The sequence below is a fragment of the Molothrus aeneus genome, chromosome 6 (assembly GCF_037042795.1).
Source record: "Molothrus aeneus isolate 106 chromosome 6, BPBGC_Maene_1.0, whole genome shotgun sequence".
In the NCBI taxonomy this organism is placed as follows: Eukaryota; Metazoa; Chordata; class Aves; order Passeriformes; family Icteridae; genus Molothrus; species Molothrus aeneus.
The window spans coordinates 32,422,201-32,441,098 of NC_089651.1; positions in this window are offsets into that span (position 1 = coordinate 32,422,201).

Genomic DNA, 18,898 nt, shown 5'->3' on the forward strand with positions numbered 1-18,898 from the left:
AAATCCTTCTATTAAAATGAAATCATACAAAGTGTGATTGCCATTTTTACCAGAAATGCATCTTAACAAATATTTAGGCTATTTTATCTGCTATAGTTCAACATTACTTATGAATTTGAAAAAGTGCCTTTATAAATTCAATAGGAATTGTCTCATACAAAACTTCACTACTGGGCAGGAAACAACCCTGCACAAACGTATTTTGCAAAGACTTTTTTTTTTTTAATATCAGAAGGGAAGAATGTGCACCAGGACAAAATTGGTTCTGTTCCATACATCATTATTCAGGTATTCCAAGGAATGGACTATAAGTAACTAAGGACAAGAATATTTTGGCTAGTGTTTTGGCTTTTACTGGAATTGCTGTCAGTTTTGCCTTACTTGGCATTTAGATTGTTACTCAAATGGCAATGAGTCGTACTAATTACATGATGTCTGAAAATTCAGTGAATCAAATGAGTTCCTTTTCCTACTTTTAAATAAAATTACAGAGGAAGTATGTGCAAGATACCTTGCAATCTTGTAAAAAAAAAAGGCAAACTTTTCTGTATTGTGTTTTAAAATATACTGACTGAAACAGTGTGAGTATATTACACTTTCTTCTTTTAAAAATGCCAAATATTTCCAGTTGAACTATTAAGGTATGCTGACTGTGAAAGCATCCACACAATCTTTGAAAAACAAGTAACTTTTGCCTTCAGTAACTTCAAATCCCTCAAACTTTCTGAGCATCCATTTTAATATTTGTCTTCAAATATTAATATTAAAAATTATCACATAATTTTTCCCATTATATGATCTACTATATTTTATTTGTATTGATTCATCACTTGCTCTAAAAGCAACAGAAAAGAATACCTCAAAGAGTACCTGAAAATCATTGCAATATTCATAAAATATTTCTTTAAATCACCATGAGTCCAATGAGAAATTTTCTTTTTGTAAATGCAAAGCTGATCCAAAAAGTTGCCTGTCTCTTGATGGGAAACAACAAGGGCATCCTTGTTGAGTATCTCTAGCTATCAAGCTGAAGCCAAAGTCTTCATTGGAGTCTGTCATTAAGGAACTGTCAAATGTGTTTTATGTAGTTGATCTCACAGCCTTCATCAATGCTTTTGTGAGCTGACTTGTTAATTTTGCACTTACCCCAAAACACACTGATATTTTATGTTATTATGATCTTTTCAATTTACTCTAGAGGAAGGAACAGGCAAGGCCTCGCTCAAATACAAATTTTATTGACATACTTATGTAAGAGTCAGAAAATACAGACTAATGTTATTCACAGCTGCCATGACTTAACTAGTTCAGATATCTATGCCACTGTAGAGAAATAAAGTATATTATTTAAAGAAACTGAGTGATCAACTTATAAGTGATAGACTAAGCAGCAGTTAGTATAATAAAAAGTATCCTTGAGAGTTCATCTCTTTGACTGGGAACCCATGATGCAAGATTTTAGAGACAGTCATTTCCAAGCAAAGGCCTAAATGTTGATATCGTAAGACTCAGTATAGAAACAGCTTACTTGTTTTGTGTGGGAGTGACTTGCTTTCTTTTAATGATAATTTTAAATATTCTACATTCTTTGGCAGCAATTATAAAAATTTCCAGCAGCCTTTTAGTCTTCTTTCACTCCCATCATTTTGTAAGGTGGAATCATTACTTGATTTGGAATTTCCCAACTACCTCTGCTTCTAAGTCAAAATTTTCCTGACTTTCGTGGAGCTAAAATCTCAAGCTTTTAATGCTTAGTAAAACTCTAGCTCTCTCTAAACAGTCTGTCCAGCTTCAAGAAAACAAATTTAGCCCTGAAGATTAATATGGTGTTTCTAGGGTCTGATATTTTCTTCAGTATGCTATCTGTATGTGTGTCTATCTGCCTCTCTCTCTCTAGCTATCATATCACTACTGCCCAAGTCTTACACTGCATAATTAGATGTATCTCATGCAGACACCTCTTTATCCCTATTTGTTTTTCACTTGGACACCAAAGAGCAATCCTACTTCTTGCTTACTGAAACAACGTGCTCTCTGGATTACAGCCTGAAGCCTTCTTGCCCATTGCCAATGCTCATTATGGCTGCTGATATGATTCCATAAATATCTTGATATGATTCCACAAAACCTATCTTACTGGCTTCTGTGAACTATGAAAGTTTAAAGTAATCCACTACCTGAATTTCCTCAAAAGCTCAGCACATTCTGGTTATGTGCTCTCAGGCCAATCACAATGCTACCTTGTGAATGCTCAAGTTTCTGATGCCATTCACCTAAGAATGGTAGCTTTTGAAGGTTAATATTGATTCATTTCTCACATAATTACAAAAATGTCTTTGAGAGAAGAAGTGGTGATATAATCTTACTAGCTTTGTGTATTTTGATTATCTGAAAATGAAGTAGAAAATTTGCACTAAATATTAATTTTGAATGCAGATTGAAAGGACAAAACTAATTTGCTATTACATTTCCCACATTTACATCAACACAAAGTAAATTCAATTTTTAATCAGAAGAGCAAAATGACCTTTACCCTCCTGAATTTTTGCATGGAGATACAATTATAAGTACTTGTGAATTTTCAGAAAAAGAAAGTATGTTATCAGTAACTGATGGTAACGCTACAAGCCTCATTCTCAGTTTCCTTCTATTACAGTAGGAAAAAATAGTTACTATCTACCCTGAGTATTAAACCGTATAGCCTGGTCCCTGTTTAAGTTCTTCTGGTTGAGAATTTTCAGAGGAATTGAAAGGAGTTTAGCAAAAAAAGTTTAATCATACTGAATTTCAGTGGGATTTTGACACTTCATTCCATCATGCTTGACTGCACCATCCCACAGATCAAAACTGATGTTAAAGTTCTAGCTAGAAACTAGGAAGCCTCTGTAGCTCTGAAAAGATTAGGCAAAAGGTTGCTCTCAGAGGTATTCTAGGTGTGAGCTACAATCTTTTGCTGTTCCAAGATAAAGAGCAGCTCAATATATGACACAAAAGAGAAATCAGTAAAACCACGGAGTAAGTAATTCTATCTGTACCAGGAAGAAATAGACGCCATTGCTCAGACAAGATAAAAAAATTAAGAGTACTGGGCAAGGATATTTGACAATGGATCAGCCACCAAGAATCCAACAACTGTGTTCCCATGTGAGCTGATAAACAGATGATCATTCTTGTTATAAAATTGTTATTACTTTCTCATTTGGTTGAACTTGTCTCAATCCCCTTCTACTGAGCTACAGCCAACTCTTATTCATGTGTTCCCTTTTTACAAAAGCTGCTTGCACATTTTGTAGCCCTAGCAAGGTCAGGTGCAATAGAGCTGTAAATATGGATGGAGCCATCACCACACTGAAATTTCAGCTGTTTCTGCTTCCTAGAAGGAGCGTAAACAAAATGAGAGTCCTTGGAAGTCTATATGATGTGCCTTGAAGGAAAAAAAACAATAACATTTCTTCATTAGGCTCTAATACATGCTCCAATATATGCTTGGTGAGGAAGAAACGGAGTCATGTCACTGACACTAAGGCTATTTCTGTGAGATCTATAAAAAGAGAGAGAAAAAATATCTCATGATCAGTGTGTCAAAAGCAGATGAGAGATATAACAGGACTGGTATGGATGCACCCAAAGTCCCACTATTGCTACTATTATATGGCTTTTTGGCATAGTTGCTCTAAAAAGAAATTAGAAGAGGGTGTTGTCACAAATCAGAAAATATGTGGGGTAGTTGTGCTTGGATGATCACAATTCGTATATTGTTGGAAGGAAAATTTCTCTCTTTTTATGAATGCAACTATTTGTTAATTCTGCGATTTCACAAGTGTCTTGGTTTATCATATTTTCTTGCTTTTTTCTTTATATTCATCTAACTTTCAACTTGGTTGAAAGATGAAAACAATATAGATGAAAATGTAAGGATTATTTAAGGGAGCTGAGGGAGATCTGTGAAGTGCAGTGTAAATGCTGAATATATAAAATCAGGTAGAAGAAGAGGCTCAAAGCCTGTTACGAGTGTATGCAAAGATTATATGTGCTTGTTATCATACTGGTGGAAGATCAAATCAAGGACATCTTGTAGACTACAAAATAGCTGCAATGGCTGTGGGCCAATCTTGTCATAAACATGAACCTATAGAACCTGAACTGTCATTTATTTTATGTCAATTCAAGTTCTTAACTTATTTATTTTCTAGACACAACTACAATGGAACAATAAAAGGAAGACTCAAATAGCAGAGGTCTCACCTCTATTTTGTATAATTTGCTGCTTAAAAGCTTACAGAGTAAAACATGTAAATATATGCAGACCTGAGAGTAAGACCTTAGTAAGGAAATTACAGAGTATGGCTGAGGAAACTATGGACCATAAACAAGAAAAGCACTATGGCTACTAAGCACCTAGAAACCTGCTATAAATTGTTGCAAGGTTCTGCTTCAGTGGATTTAATATTCTGGGAGAGGCTGGCTTTTGGCTACATGCAGCAGGAAATTCACTGGGGCGGGATATCACAAGGATTCTTGTTATACCCAGCCCAGCTGCAGCTCTTGGTGACATGAATGGGGGAAGCTGTCAGAGGTATTACCCACTCCTGGAATGCAGATTTTCCTTTGGAACAGCATGGCTTGAGGAGAGAAGTACTGGAAATCACATAATGATGCTGCTGCTTGTAAGATTCATACTCCAGTGTTTCCAATCCTGAAAAATTTCAGAAAAAACATGTAATATTTTCAAGTCAAATCCTCTGTTGATGTAAATTAGCCTAGGCCTGTTCAAGTAAATTAAGGTACCTCAATTTTAAATTATTTCTCCCTTAGCTTGGAGGTGTTTATCCACACCTTATTTTTGAGGTTCTGAATCTTTAATTTTTTGTTTAGTTCCTCTCATTAAAGGAGTCTAGAACATGAAAGAATTTTTTATGCTATGTGCTTATTAGAGATTTTTAGCTGTTTTTTGAAACATAGAGAATTGAAGGCTGAGAACCTTAAATGTCAAACTAAATATATAGGATGAAAGTAGAGAAGTACAGGGTCAGATGTTTGAATGAGGTTGGAACCTATTCAAACATCCACATAAAGTGACCAGATTTTCAAATGCCCCGAGGAGCCAGTGGGTGGGAAACATTCCTCAAATGCATGACTTGTTTCAATCAAATTTGAAGTCAGAGAGAAAGAGAATAAGGAATAAATTTCTTTCCACTTTAAATTTTACATATTTTCTAGAATAATATTTTGTTACTGAATTCCACCACAATTCCCCTCACACAATTTCAGTTTTCCTGAGCCAAGATGATGAAGGTCTGATTAATTCTCTGCAGCTGACTCAGCATACCCCTGATGCACACTGCTATTTACAAGAGAAGTAGCTAAAGTCCTTTCTTTGGCCAGAAAGAGGTAATCCTTTTCTTTCCAGCCTGTGGCCAGACCTGTAGGTCTTGCTATGCACCCTTTCACATATTTCATTGGAGGAAATTATAAGTATTTTTAATTCAGAAGGAAAGTTTCCAAAAAGCATGACCCATCTGTTAGAGGTGTGCTATGATGAACTTTCAGAAGAAATACCCCCCAGCATGCATAGCACCCCTTCCTAGAAAAATACAGGGGAATCTGGACTCCACCTGCTCTGAGCAGCCAGGAGCAGCATGGAACATTTATGCTAAATTTTCATTTGTATTTAATTCTGAAAGTTGCCAACCTTTGCAAAAACACAACAAAAGTAATCTTTCAAGTATGACTTGTAAGCAGATTTCATGATATCTGCTGACAATCTGAGACAGTAACTCTGGGAAAGGTGTGAAATGCCATACTTATCACAACATTATGCTAAATCAACAATCTAACGATACTTTAAAAGTCAACCCTATTATCTGGTTAAAGGAAAAGCGAGTAGCTTATTTTATGAACAATTAATAATTAGTAACTTGCTATGATAAGGAAGCCATATCTGAGAGCATACCATGGACTTCATTTTCCCAGCAGCAAGACAACTGATATTTACCTGACCCATTTCTTCCCAGTTTTGGATTTTAGAATACTGGGCTACACCTTTGTCAGTTCCAACTGGCATCAAAGCTGGCACAACCAAAACCTCCTGAAAAATCTGCTGAAGAAAAAGCAAAACCAGCTATTACCCCTTAACCCAGTGAGCAGTAACATAACTTGTGACACAATGACCAAAGCAGCTTGAAGAAACAGGTGGATGTCCTGTACACATGCAAGTTTATCTTGCCTATTTGCATCTTCAAAAAAGACTCTTAACCTTTCTTCTTCTAAATTTGAAGGATGACTATTGCAAGTCACAGCCATGAGGCCCAACATACCACAGAAGATCCCCCTTTAGCTGAAAGACATAATCAACCTAAAGGAAAGGCTGCTTTGAAAGATCTATTTTACAAGGAAACAGATTTCCCTTTTTTTTTTTTCTTTTTTTTTTTTTTTCCTTTTTTTCCAAAGAGCATATAGCCAACTGTAGAAAATGCTGATATGACAGTTCTGGACTGGAATTATGGAAATCCAACCTGGCCTGCCCTCCATGCCTTAGGATGACAAGAACAGAGGTGTCACTACCCACTCAAACTAAATCCATATGGGGAATGTTTCATGGAAATAGTAGTATGGGCCACCAGCTGGTAACACTGGGGAATGATTCTACCAAGGGTTCAGCTTTCTCTGCTGTCACCAAGTCATTTGCAGGCACTCCTTGGCAGGGTTTTTTGCCACTTATAATGCAGTGCCTCTGGTTTCCATCATAAGTGACACAGCATTTTTGAAGTTTGTACTACAATAAGGTAAGGTATAATGAGTATACCACCCAGAAGGACTCACAAATACCTGAAAGCAGCAAGGTATGACCTAGGGAGGGGAATACCAGTGTGTTGGATGACACTGTTAATTCTGAGGAATTTCATTACTTATAATCAATCAAAGTTGTATTAACATGCAGTTGCCTGTGCAGGATACTGAAAATCTTGTGGTTTGTACTGAAGGTAGTTGTGAGATTACAAACACTTAGGAGTGATTTTTGTTCTACAATGTTAATGTGACTGTGTACATTGCTTTTATTTCCTTTACAGAAATAGAGTATGCCTAAAGTAATCAGCTTTGATTAACTTCTTTTCCTTAAAATGAATTCTTCATAAAAATTTTGCAGAAAAGACAATTTTTCTAAGGAGTCTAGATTCTCAGTGGCGCAAAAGGCAAGCCAATCAGACATTTTACCAGGCCTAAAATTACCAGATGTGTCCCAGCAAAATTCTGCAAATAATACTGCATATTACACTGGACTCGTGCATGTCTGAAATCCTCTTTTCCCCAAACCACTTACCTGCTGTAATCACAGCATTGTACATTGCGTGGGTGCACAGCATTCAGCCTGCTGAGATCTATTTCATACTCCCAATGCATACCAGATACCAGACTGGTAGATTACTATATCTGTGTTCTCCTACCTGTCACTGTGAATAAATGATTTAATATGCAGTTGTAGGATTAAGGTTTGATTTTTTTTCTTAGGAAAGGAAAAAGCAACATGTGTCTTACTAAATTTTATTCATCTCCCAATCCTGGTATCAGAACTATTTGCATTTCTAAAAATTTTAGACATAGCCACCCATCACAAGAATCAAAAATATTTTTTCTTAATATCAATTGATTAAATTACCAATTACAATGATCTTCTGTGGTGTATCTCAGATTGGATTGGATAGTTTTGGGTTTTTTTGTTTAACATATACATACAATGATGGTAACAGAATGTTCCTATTGAATAGGTAAACTCTTGAATATGAGGAAAACTAGAAACATTAAGGCAATGTACACCATGTTAATTCAGTTTTCTTGGAAAGCTTATGAAAAAGGAATACAATTAGTCCACTATTTATGAAGAGTTTTGAATCCAGATTTACTGTGTATTGATTACATTTGTGTGTATAAAACATGAGACAAAACTGGAACGTGTCAGGACAAATAACATGAGCTTGTTTCACTCCCTAATACAAGCACAAGCAGAAACAGACTAGTCATAGTCTGAGCTATGTTTTCCCATTTGAGTCCTCCACACCATATCTTGCAATATTTTTACATGGCAAATATAGGGTAGCCAAACTGACCTTTCAAAATGTGCTGAGTTTACAACATGGGTACACACACAGAGCACAGCATGGCTAAACTGCTTTTAGACAAGGTAATCAAATCAAAGGGATTAGATCAAACTCAATTTATTTGAGATGGTTCAGCAGCCATGAGTCTCATCAAAATCCCTGTACATGTCACCAGAAGCAGGAAACCCAAAAAGTGACACAACATTACCAAAAGCTACTATTTGGAATAGCAAAGCTTTGAAGTGAGGCAGGGATTCCATATCTGCTGTATCATGGTATCTGAGGACTAAAGAGGTGCCATTTGATGGCACTATGGTATGCACACCATCATGAGATGAGTTTGCACAGCTGATCAGTAGCAATGTACCCACTGGAAGATGCATATAAATTCTACTTGCAAAACTTAAATCAAGCTTTTTACAAGGATCTTAAAATTTTACATCTGTACTGCTTCATCAGCATTATCATTTACCACTGCCACATTTCCACTAGTTCCTTTAAGTGGTTTCTGTCTGTGTGACAAGGTTTTCCCCTTTGGTGTATCTGTCCCATAGTAGTTTGAAGCATAGAGTAGTTTGCTATACCAGCTCTTCCTTTCAAATCTCAGCTTGTTGACTAATCATCTAAGTTTGTTTTTTATCATCATTCATGTGTGGAATCATATTATTTAGTTCTGGAAGGCCTTTAGGGACACACTTGGCATGAAAGGAACCTTCTGAATTCTTGAACTGTACAGCTGATTGCAGCAGTGTGGCTGCCGCTGACAGTAATTCTTTGACCCCTCTTGCATGCCAAACTAAGAGCTACTGCTGTCCTACTGACCTCCTACCTATTTGGTACAGACTGCCGTGATCCCTAAGCCACAGTATATAAAAACTACGACAAATACATTTTCCTGAAGTCAAATCATTTTTATTCTGTAGCCTGAAGAATTAAAAAACCAGCAGTCATTAAAATAAATCTAATTCTCTCTCAACATCTCTGTGAGGAGAGTTAGTGAACTTCTGAGTATATCCTGACTTACATAAATTAATACTACCTGCTGTGACATACCTGCGCTGAGCTCATTGTGGTTTTAGTACTTGCTTGATTGAACCAGCTTTTAAAATCCCACATTCTTTTCAAATTACCTGTTCAAGGTTAATTTCAAGTGGCTCTCTTCTCTACTGCTGTTGTTGCCTTGAGCTGTGCTTCAGAGTCCAGCTTCCTGGACCTTCAGAAGCTCTTCCTCTTTGCTGTCTTTCTCCTTCTTCTTCTCCTCCTCCACAGATGTGCATCCAGTTTAGCAGCAGCAATAGCTTATAGCCCTGCTTTGATGTTCCTTGCCTTCATTCTGTCAGTTGTTTGATATTTAAAAACCAGCAAAATCTATGCTGCAGAGGCCATATAACCACTGTGTCCTGGGCATGTTCATTTTCGTTTATTTAATTACTTGTTTGGTTTTAAAGTAGATAAATAATTTTTTTATGTCAACCATATATGTGATGGGCAATGAAGCCAAGACATTTGAAGCTGAGGTGACCCATAGTCTTCTGACAGAGAAGATGAGCATCTTCTTTTTAAGTATCACTCCCAAGGTGAGTTATGATCTACTGCAGCCTCTTTTTAGTTAAATATGTATTAAAATTAGTGGTTTATGCTATGTAAGGCATGGGAGTACATAAATAGGCTACTTACTGCTGAGGTAACACTAAGTACATTAAACAGTGTAGTGAAGTTAGACTAACTTAGACTGGATATTCTAGTCACCAATAGTTATCCCCACCACTAATGGGCCAGGATTATAAACAGTTGTATCCTAGCATCTGTCAATATTGACTCCAGTTGTTTTTCTCATGAGTCCCACAGAAATTAACAAGGGACTTGCTTTACAGAGCACATGAACATCCATCTTTCCCTTGAAAATCATTCTGTAGCAGTTAGACTCTGAAGGCTGGATTCTGCAACATGCAAAATATCTTGCCCTTATTCAGAAAAATGTTTTCAGTAAATATTTAAAGCTGAGGGTATAACTGCAGCTAGTAAGAGCCAATTTTGTGTTTATCTTCTTAAGCATATATGAAGTCTTTTGGTGGGTTGTACAGGAAATCTCAGTAGTTTATAGGAGTGAATAAGGAATTATGACTGGAGTAAAGTTGAAAGAGTAACAAATCAGGACCCTGTCAATTAAAATGAAGTCCAGGTCCTCTTCCATTCTTTTTTCACCTAGCAGAACATATCCTACTAGTTCCCTCTGTCTTCCCCACCACAGGTTTCCTAAACAAAAAAAAACATTCTTACCTATTTTGCTTTTTTTAAAATACTCCAATAGCTGTTATTCCACGTCTCCTGTCTATTCAATACAAGTGAAAACCGTAAAATGAAGTTGAGTAATTCTGGCACCCAAAGAAAGTGCAAGGAGACACTTTTGAACAGCCAGAGGACACAAAAGCACTGCTATATTATACTCTTTGTCATTCCAATTTTAACAATAACAATAAGTATATTAATCACCAGCACCACTGAAGTTTTGTGTGCAATTAGCATTTCAACACACTCTCCCATGGCTGGGGTGGAGCAGCTTGCCTCCATTGTGAGCTGCTTTTAATTGTGGTGCAAGAATGGACAGCTCTATGATTGCATTTTGGAAACTGGTGGCAGTTCAGTTGTTAGAAGCAAGCTCAAGTTTCTTTGTTTGTTTGTTTATTTGTTCCTGTGCTTGTGCTTCTGCTGTGTTAACTCATGGAAATTGCTTAGGGACAGATTTAAATCAAAACAGACAGTTTCCATTTTTGCTCTGTAACTAGTAAGGTTTGTTTAAGAGGCGCTGCTGCTGGAACATAAGGCACGTCTGGAATGTTTGTTTACTTGCTTTTCTGAGCATGTGCCCTTTTGTTAGGAGACAGGGCTTTCCATGGTGCAAATCTTCAGTGCCAGTGGTTGAGTCTCTTTAAATAATTAAAATAATAGTGTATTGAGATGGGCTATTCTATATTTTTAAAATAAACATGGGTGCATACTATTTAATGGCATGGCTTCAAATATTAACCTTGTGCCTTACTGGTCTCTTATAAACCTCCACAAACTACAAAAGCACATGGATGTAAATGGTTCCTAAGATTATGCCTCAGCAACTTGAAAATGTTTGTATTTCTTCTGTACTGGGTATATTTTGCTTACCCAAGCGGACAAGTCCTTTCTGGTTAATCCTACCCAGTTCTGTGATTTGCCCATCCCATGGGGATTTGGTGCATGGAGGTTATTTGTTCTATTAATCAGGAGGTTCCTAAATTCTAATCCTTGGTAAAGCACTGGATTGCCATCTGACCTTGGCAAGTCACTTGACCTTCTTTTGCCTCGATCAATCCAGCTGGAAAATTGGGTAAAAAGCAGAACTTTACTGGAATATAGATGCTGCATCTGGGATGAGATTTCTTTTGCAAATAATAAAGCAACTAGCTTAGAACTAAAAAAGGAACTTCTTTAGAAGGCAACTTTCTGGACTTTATTAATCTTTGTTACATTTTAAATTTGGTAGGAGGTTCATCAAAGTGCCTTGTTTGACACAAGAATGTATGCTGGTGGTTAAATGGCTGATGCAAGGGGTTTTGTTTAACTTGAAAGACCACATAGCTTTCTTCATTTAGCAATTTACATTGGCTTCTTCTTGATGTAGGAGGAATGAGGTAATGAAGGGACTAGACATGGATATGATATCTGACTGAGACAGCAACATGCCACAGGCCAGATTTTCTGGCCTACTTTGCTCTACTTCATGGTTCCTAAGGGGGAAAAATAGACAGTGCTTGTCTCCTGTTTAGGGAGGCAAAAAATGCTTTTTTTCTGAAATGGTCACCCTGGGATCAAAATGAAAGTGAATGTTCCTAAATTCTTCAACCACTCTGTTGTTCATTTTTTACTCGGAATGACTACCACTCAGTATACTAACGATGTAATTAGTGATATCTGCACAAACACATCATATTTCACTGGGCACTAGAGGTTCAAATGCCCTCTCACAACTCCAAGAGAATCCGGACATTTCATATAGGAATCCAAATTTGTCTCAATACAAGAGCTTTTACTTGAAAGCACAACAAACAGGCAGCAGAGACTAACATGATGGCATGACTGGAAGTGACACCCCAACAGAGGATACAGATAATAGATAAGTACAAAGTCATGATGAATAGATCATCTGTATATACTTCATACATTCCAAAAAATTCACTAGTTTATTTTTGTGCATTATAACAATTACTATGCGCTTGTTTACTTTTGCAAAATCATTAAGCACTTTATACCTCTGTATGATTTCAGGGAGCTCACTGTTACTATAAACAATATTTTTTAATTCGTGATACTTATTCAAATGACTAAATAAGGGTTAAACTTGCATGTAGGATGCTAAATTGTGGAGAAGAAGGGAGTGTATATAATGAGAATAATTTAAATTTGAAACAGAAAACAGAACTCAAATAAGGGAAGATTACCTAAAATGAAATTAGAATGAAGTGGTAGCAGACTGAAGAGCAGAACTACCAAATTTCACAAAAGTAACTGAGCAGGAATTAATTCTCTTAGATAAAGGAAGAAAACAGTAACTAAAAGAAACAATCAAATTTTCTTGTGCTTTTTTGGTGTTTTGTTTTCTTTTCTCCAGTTCTTCTATTAGTCTTTTATTCATAGTGAAAAAGGCTCATATTTCTTTGTACTAATTCTCTTTGACAATAAGTTGGCAACTTCCTTGCAAAAATATGCTGGTGATGTTTTAGGTCGGCCTCACCCTTAGGGAGATAAGGGGCATGGGAGAAGTCTTTGTTTCTTGTCATGTAAAAGATAGAGAGGTATTTCTCCTTTGTTTCCATAAGCAAGAACTTCTATTTATTGCACAGCACAGAGTACTCAAAATACACTGTGATTGGGTTCAGATTACTTTTCCATGTAGCAGGTAACCTTTAACTGGTAAATGAGTGGTATGATATGGCTTTGAATGGCATATCCTATATCATCTTCCCATAAAGCCCCACTGAATAAGTACCAAATAAAGAATATTTTTATCACCTTTCAGTCGATGCACAAAGGCATTAAAGTAGTTAAAAAATCAGCTAGGTGTTTTAGAAAGAAGAGTTTCAAAGACATAGCTTTTCTGAAGAAAAATGGAATTTTTCTAATGGAAAATTCCAAAATTATAGCACTCACATCTCAAAACAAGAAAAAAAATCAAAATTAATTAATTAAAAATGTATGACTGCTGTAATTAATATTATCTTATTAAACCAAATATTTTCACTTTTTAAAATAGTAGATTTCATATATCACAGTGAAATGATTCATTAAAAGCTTTTCTAAGAAAATGTGTAATTGCATCATAAATGGTTTTTGACAAAGTCTGAGCTGCATCTGCTGTCTGGTTGAGCTATATTGCATACAATACAGTGCTAGGCATCATACAAGAGTAAAGGCAGGAATGATCTCTGCTTTACTGAAGAATTTGCATTCTAAAAAGAGAGAATGTAAAAGATAAAAAGGGGAACAGATGAATCTTTGTTCCTTTCCCTGCCCATACCAGTCTCCTCTGTTCAAGTCTGCATCTCCATCCAGCATTTCTCCCCACCTTTGAATTCTAAGTCCACTTGCAAGTCACTCTCCAGTTTCAGCTTTGTTCAGACCTTCCACCTCTGGGTGACTGATGTGCAGAGAAGTGCTGTCATGTCACTGCAAGGTGCCTCAGTAAAGGCTATCTCACGTGCATGGGTTCTAGTATTCTGGTACTGGATTAGTTGTACAGACAGACAGACAGTCCAGACAGAAGCCAAGCTTTTTGGCAGCATCCTCTTTTTGTTCTCTGTCTCTTGCCTTCTTGCACTGGTGCACTGCTGGTGGCCCTTACACAGTTACCCAGAGTTTGTCTGATACCAGTTACTGGATATACTTGCCCAGGGTGATCTTGAGCCATATGTTTGCATGTGTTTAACAACATTTTCCTTCTTTCTGCTGACATCCATCATTTGTTTTTATCATGTTCCTCTTCTTCACTGACGCTACTATATTAGGAAGGGGAGGGGAATGTGTAAGCATGAAGATGTAGATAGGGATTATTATTCTTTCTGTGTTATGTGATGGCTGGGAAATATTTTACATTTGTCAATGAAATCCCAAGTCTCAGTCCTGCATTTTTTATTGGTGCAGAATTATTGAGGGGTGTAGTTACATCACACTTCCTTGACTGTTATTTCCTTCAAAATTTGTTTTGAAGATTTAGGTAGTTGCTACTGATAATGTGTTCTGGTAAACAAAATGAAAACCAGTGCAGGTTACTGTATTTAACATGCACAGTGTCTGAGGGAGAGCTGATGGTGTTTGACCCTATCTGGGTTGGGCTTTGAGGAATTAAGCAAGAAGTAAACTCTAATATTTAGCTTTCCTATATTCATGATAACCTGCCTGCATTCACTGTGTATCTGAACAGCCTTTGGACAAAATTCACCTTGTACTCAGCACCATTCTCAAAGGAAAAAACATAACAAAACCAAACAAAACAAACCACCCCAGTTTCCTGAAGGGAATTATTTTTATGTTTTCCTCTGGGCATGCACAGAAAATAGTAACATGTTAGCAATGTCATGTTATACAGAAAAATCTATATTTTCTCTAATTGATGAAACAGTTATTTCAGTTTTTTATTTTATCAATAATTAAATAGTGTGTGCTTGATTATGTGCCTATATAAAAAGCGTACTTGCATGCATTTTTTACCTATCAGGCAGAATTCTCTATAAATGGTCAGTCAATCACACCAGTTTCTTTTTTTCTCCTTTTTTCTTTTTCTTGATCAAGGAAATAGTATACTAGTGCAGGGAAAACCTTACTGCCTGCTTAAGATGGAATTCTTCCTTGTGTCTCCTTACTTAGAGGCATGTCTTAGAGAATTGATGGATTTTGGGACCTTGTCCTGTCTCCTTTCCTTTTCTGGTATATTTCTATTTAAAGTCTCACTGTCAGATAAAAGGCCTGCATTTAGTAGCTCTGAAGTTTCATCTTCTGTAAAAAAGGTAAAGGCTTCATATAAGAAACAAGCAGATAATAGCTACCTCACGCTGGTTGTCTGTAAGGCTTAATTCTTAGGACCTCAAGCAGTACTCAAAGTGGACTAGCCATGGGATCAAGCCTTTATGCAAAGACCTCCCAAGATTCCCTGGAGGAAGATGTGAATAATGTTCAAAGGAAAAGGCTCACTATGTGATTATTTTTATTAGGTGTTACTATTTTTATTAGGATTACTGCTAGCATTCATATCTTACCTTTCTTTAAAATTACCTCCATTGTACCAGAAGAGAGGTAGAAAGAATAGTGTCCTTTTCACCCAGCTTCCCAGTTGTGTTTTGGGACAAGCTGCAGTGATAATAGAGGCAACATCATGGGAGTATTAGCATGATTAGGCTGCCATGTCTTAGCTGTGGTGTCGTTCCCAGTACTTTGGAGCCTATATATTCCTGGCAGTTGCCCTGTGAAGGAAGTAGTTTGTATGTTGATGGATACCATGCAAATTGCTCTGTCTGAAGGAGCTCTTGCACAATCAACCTATTTGAGAGGAGAAAAAAATAGATTCCCTCTGTCTGTGTAATGCTGTCACTCAAACCACACCTAAATATCAGTAGGAGACTGAAAGTTTGCGGAATTGTTGGTTTTGGCTAGCAATTACTATGCAGAATACAGCCAGATCCTGAGCTCAGTGACATGAGGATAAATCCAAAACTCAGCTGAAATGGCTTAAATACTCCAGGTTTACATCAAAGCAGTGTAGTCAGCATGACCTAACTGTGCAAATGACCATCTAGACAAAGAAAAGCACTCTAAAATTATATGTGCAAATGCTTGTGAAATTGTGAGGATTATTTTCTGACTTACATACTTATTGTTACTCTTCACAACAATTTAAAGAAAGCTACCACCATTGTCAAAGCAAATTAACTTGTTCTTTGAAAATCAATCTACTTTTTTTTAGGTGTATACTGTATATCCTCTTTTTTTTTGCCAGTGATGGTTTGACATGTTTTTATCTCCATGAACAACAAAGCCATGTATAATTCCATGCAATTGTCTTTTAAGATATGAAGGAGGAAAAAAAACATAATTTACAACACAAATATATTAGGTTTTTATATAAAAAGCATCACATGTATTGATCAAAATGACTTTCTTTACAATATTTGATGCTCAAAAGAGAATTAATTGTATTACATGTTATAAGTGCATATTATCCCATTCAAGCTGTGCCAAACAGGAAAATTGACAAGAAAGCATCTACATTAGAGTCACACACCTCCAAGTTGTAATCAGATAACAGTGTCTTTATACTGAAGTGATATTATTCTAAAGGACCTTTTCAGATGCTTTCTAATAGGAGTTAGGAATATCTTTATTAATCTTTACGTAGATTAGAAACACCTTCCACATATATCTTGCATTTCTGTACCTCTTAGTTTCCAGATATATTTGTTGAGGATGCACAGTCTTTCAACATAATGAAACTGCTACTCGTATAATTCAAAAACCTAAAGTAAGACAGTTAATCTAAAGCACATCCATATATACTTATAAACAGTAGAGGATGAAAACAAAATTGTCATGTATGCATACACAGCGTATATATTCTATAATAATCTCTTCCTAATCAGTTGTGCACTTTATAAAACAATGTAAGAGAAATGACAATGCTGTCATTTGTATATTCTCCCTCAGTTCTCTAATGGAAAGCTTTTTTTCCTTGCCAACTCATTCCTGACAATGTTAATGATTCACTATAAAGCAGCTTCTGTGCTATGATTTGTGACATTCAGGCTGGTTAGATGGGAGGACTAGGCAGGTTTCTGGGGAGTGTTTTGGATGCAGAAATGCCTTGAAGATAGCACTTTATTATATTTAGGACAAGTATGACATCCCACTTCAAGGAATAGGCCCCTATACATATTGAGAAGGGATTTCTGTGGTTTAAGTGGGGAGGAGAAGGTTAGTTTAAAAGAATGCCTCTGTGTTTTTTGAGACGACATAAAGATAGGAGGTAGAGAAATGGAGGCAGGAGGCAGAAGGATTATGGATAATGGAAGAATTTTGCCTGAGGGTATGTGCCTGCTTTGCCTATTCCTGTATAACTAGAATATTTATAATTCAAATACTTATCTTTAATAATTAAAAATGAAGGAATATTAAAGACAAAAGGTAGAGAATATTATGTACACATATGTAGGCATCATGCATTAAATCCCTACACTTGCAAAATATAGCAAGAGGTAGATTTAAAGGAGGTTAAAAAAGTGAATATTTTAAAATGTCTCAAAAAAAGAATTTCTAATTCACTCCAGTTCTGCCAGAAATGATACCCCTTACTTCTTATTTCTACACATAACTAGTCATGGAGAGAGCTACTAAAAATACACTGCACGGTGGCTTGACATCAGCACATCAACAATTAAAAAGTGGATACAAATATTTCAGGTTTTCACAACCTTAAAAGTTTTGCTCATGATTTATGAAAACATCAGATTTGCCAGGGCAATTGCATTTTGCTTTTACAGGACACTTAGTTACAGAGCTTAAGTAAACTGCTAGTTGCAACAGAATGTAATATTCTACCACCTTCAGTAGCACCCTCTGATCTGCTCTCCACAGACAGCAAAGAAACAAAGAAAAACAGCCATTGCTGTGGATAGAGAAGAGTGTTTGAAAAGAGAAAGAGACCTCAAATATGCCCTTAGGTACTATAAAGCTGTCAATTACAAGCAGTAAAACAATACAAAGGCTGCAACAAATAATTTATAAAGAGAAAATTATACAAACAAATAATAACAGAAATTAATCCATTATCTTTGAATAATTTGAAAGATGCTATTTCAAATATTATAAATTAGCATCACAAAATGAAAAAGGTTATGGTTAAATAAAACGTTATATTTCAGAAACAAAAATCTTATACACCAAAATATCAGTAAATCAAAGATTCAAGTCATATTACTCACTAAAGGTAAAGTAGCTCAATTTTGAGGTAGCTTGGCTATATGAAATTGAATTTATGGATGATAGGTTAAACTAATGCTTGAAAATCAGAGGTGTTAATATTTACACCTTTGCTCATTACAGCAAAGAAAAGACTAATGAAGAATTAGACATCCAAATGACTTTACTCTTCCATCAAACAGAGTAATCTGTGGCTGAACGTTATTAGAACCTGACAATAATAAGAACAATTCTTTTATATACATATATGAAATAATGTTTTAAAATGGATGCTAAAACACCTGATGACAGGTTTAATATATTTATGCTGATACAAAATTAGAACTATTGAATAAGACTAATGAAATCATTATTCCAAATGGAAGAAGCATTCATAATCTAAAAATATACTGGAAAAAGTAGTGAAATGCTACTGTTGAACTATAAGTACACTCTATATAATCTACTTCATGCTTCAAACCCTGCAAATTTAGATTAACCATTTTATTTACTTGGGGCTTTTGATAGATGCCTGAAATATTACAGATCAAATAAACACATATGAAGATCACTGGTTTTTAAAGTATAAATGTCCAAACAAGAATTTTGATGTTTTGGGTTGTTGGTTGGTTGGAGGGTTTTGGTTTGGTTTGATTTTTTTTTTTCCCTAGAAAATATCAGGAGTTTTCTTTTAGCACATGAACCACCACCTATCCCAGTCAACAAAGTGGTGTCACTGACTCCAATCAGTTCTAGGTTTGGCTCACTGGACAGAGAAACAAGACAAAAATATTATAGCATTTTAGGACTTATAGCATCAGTCTTAA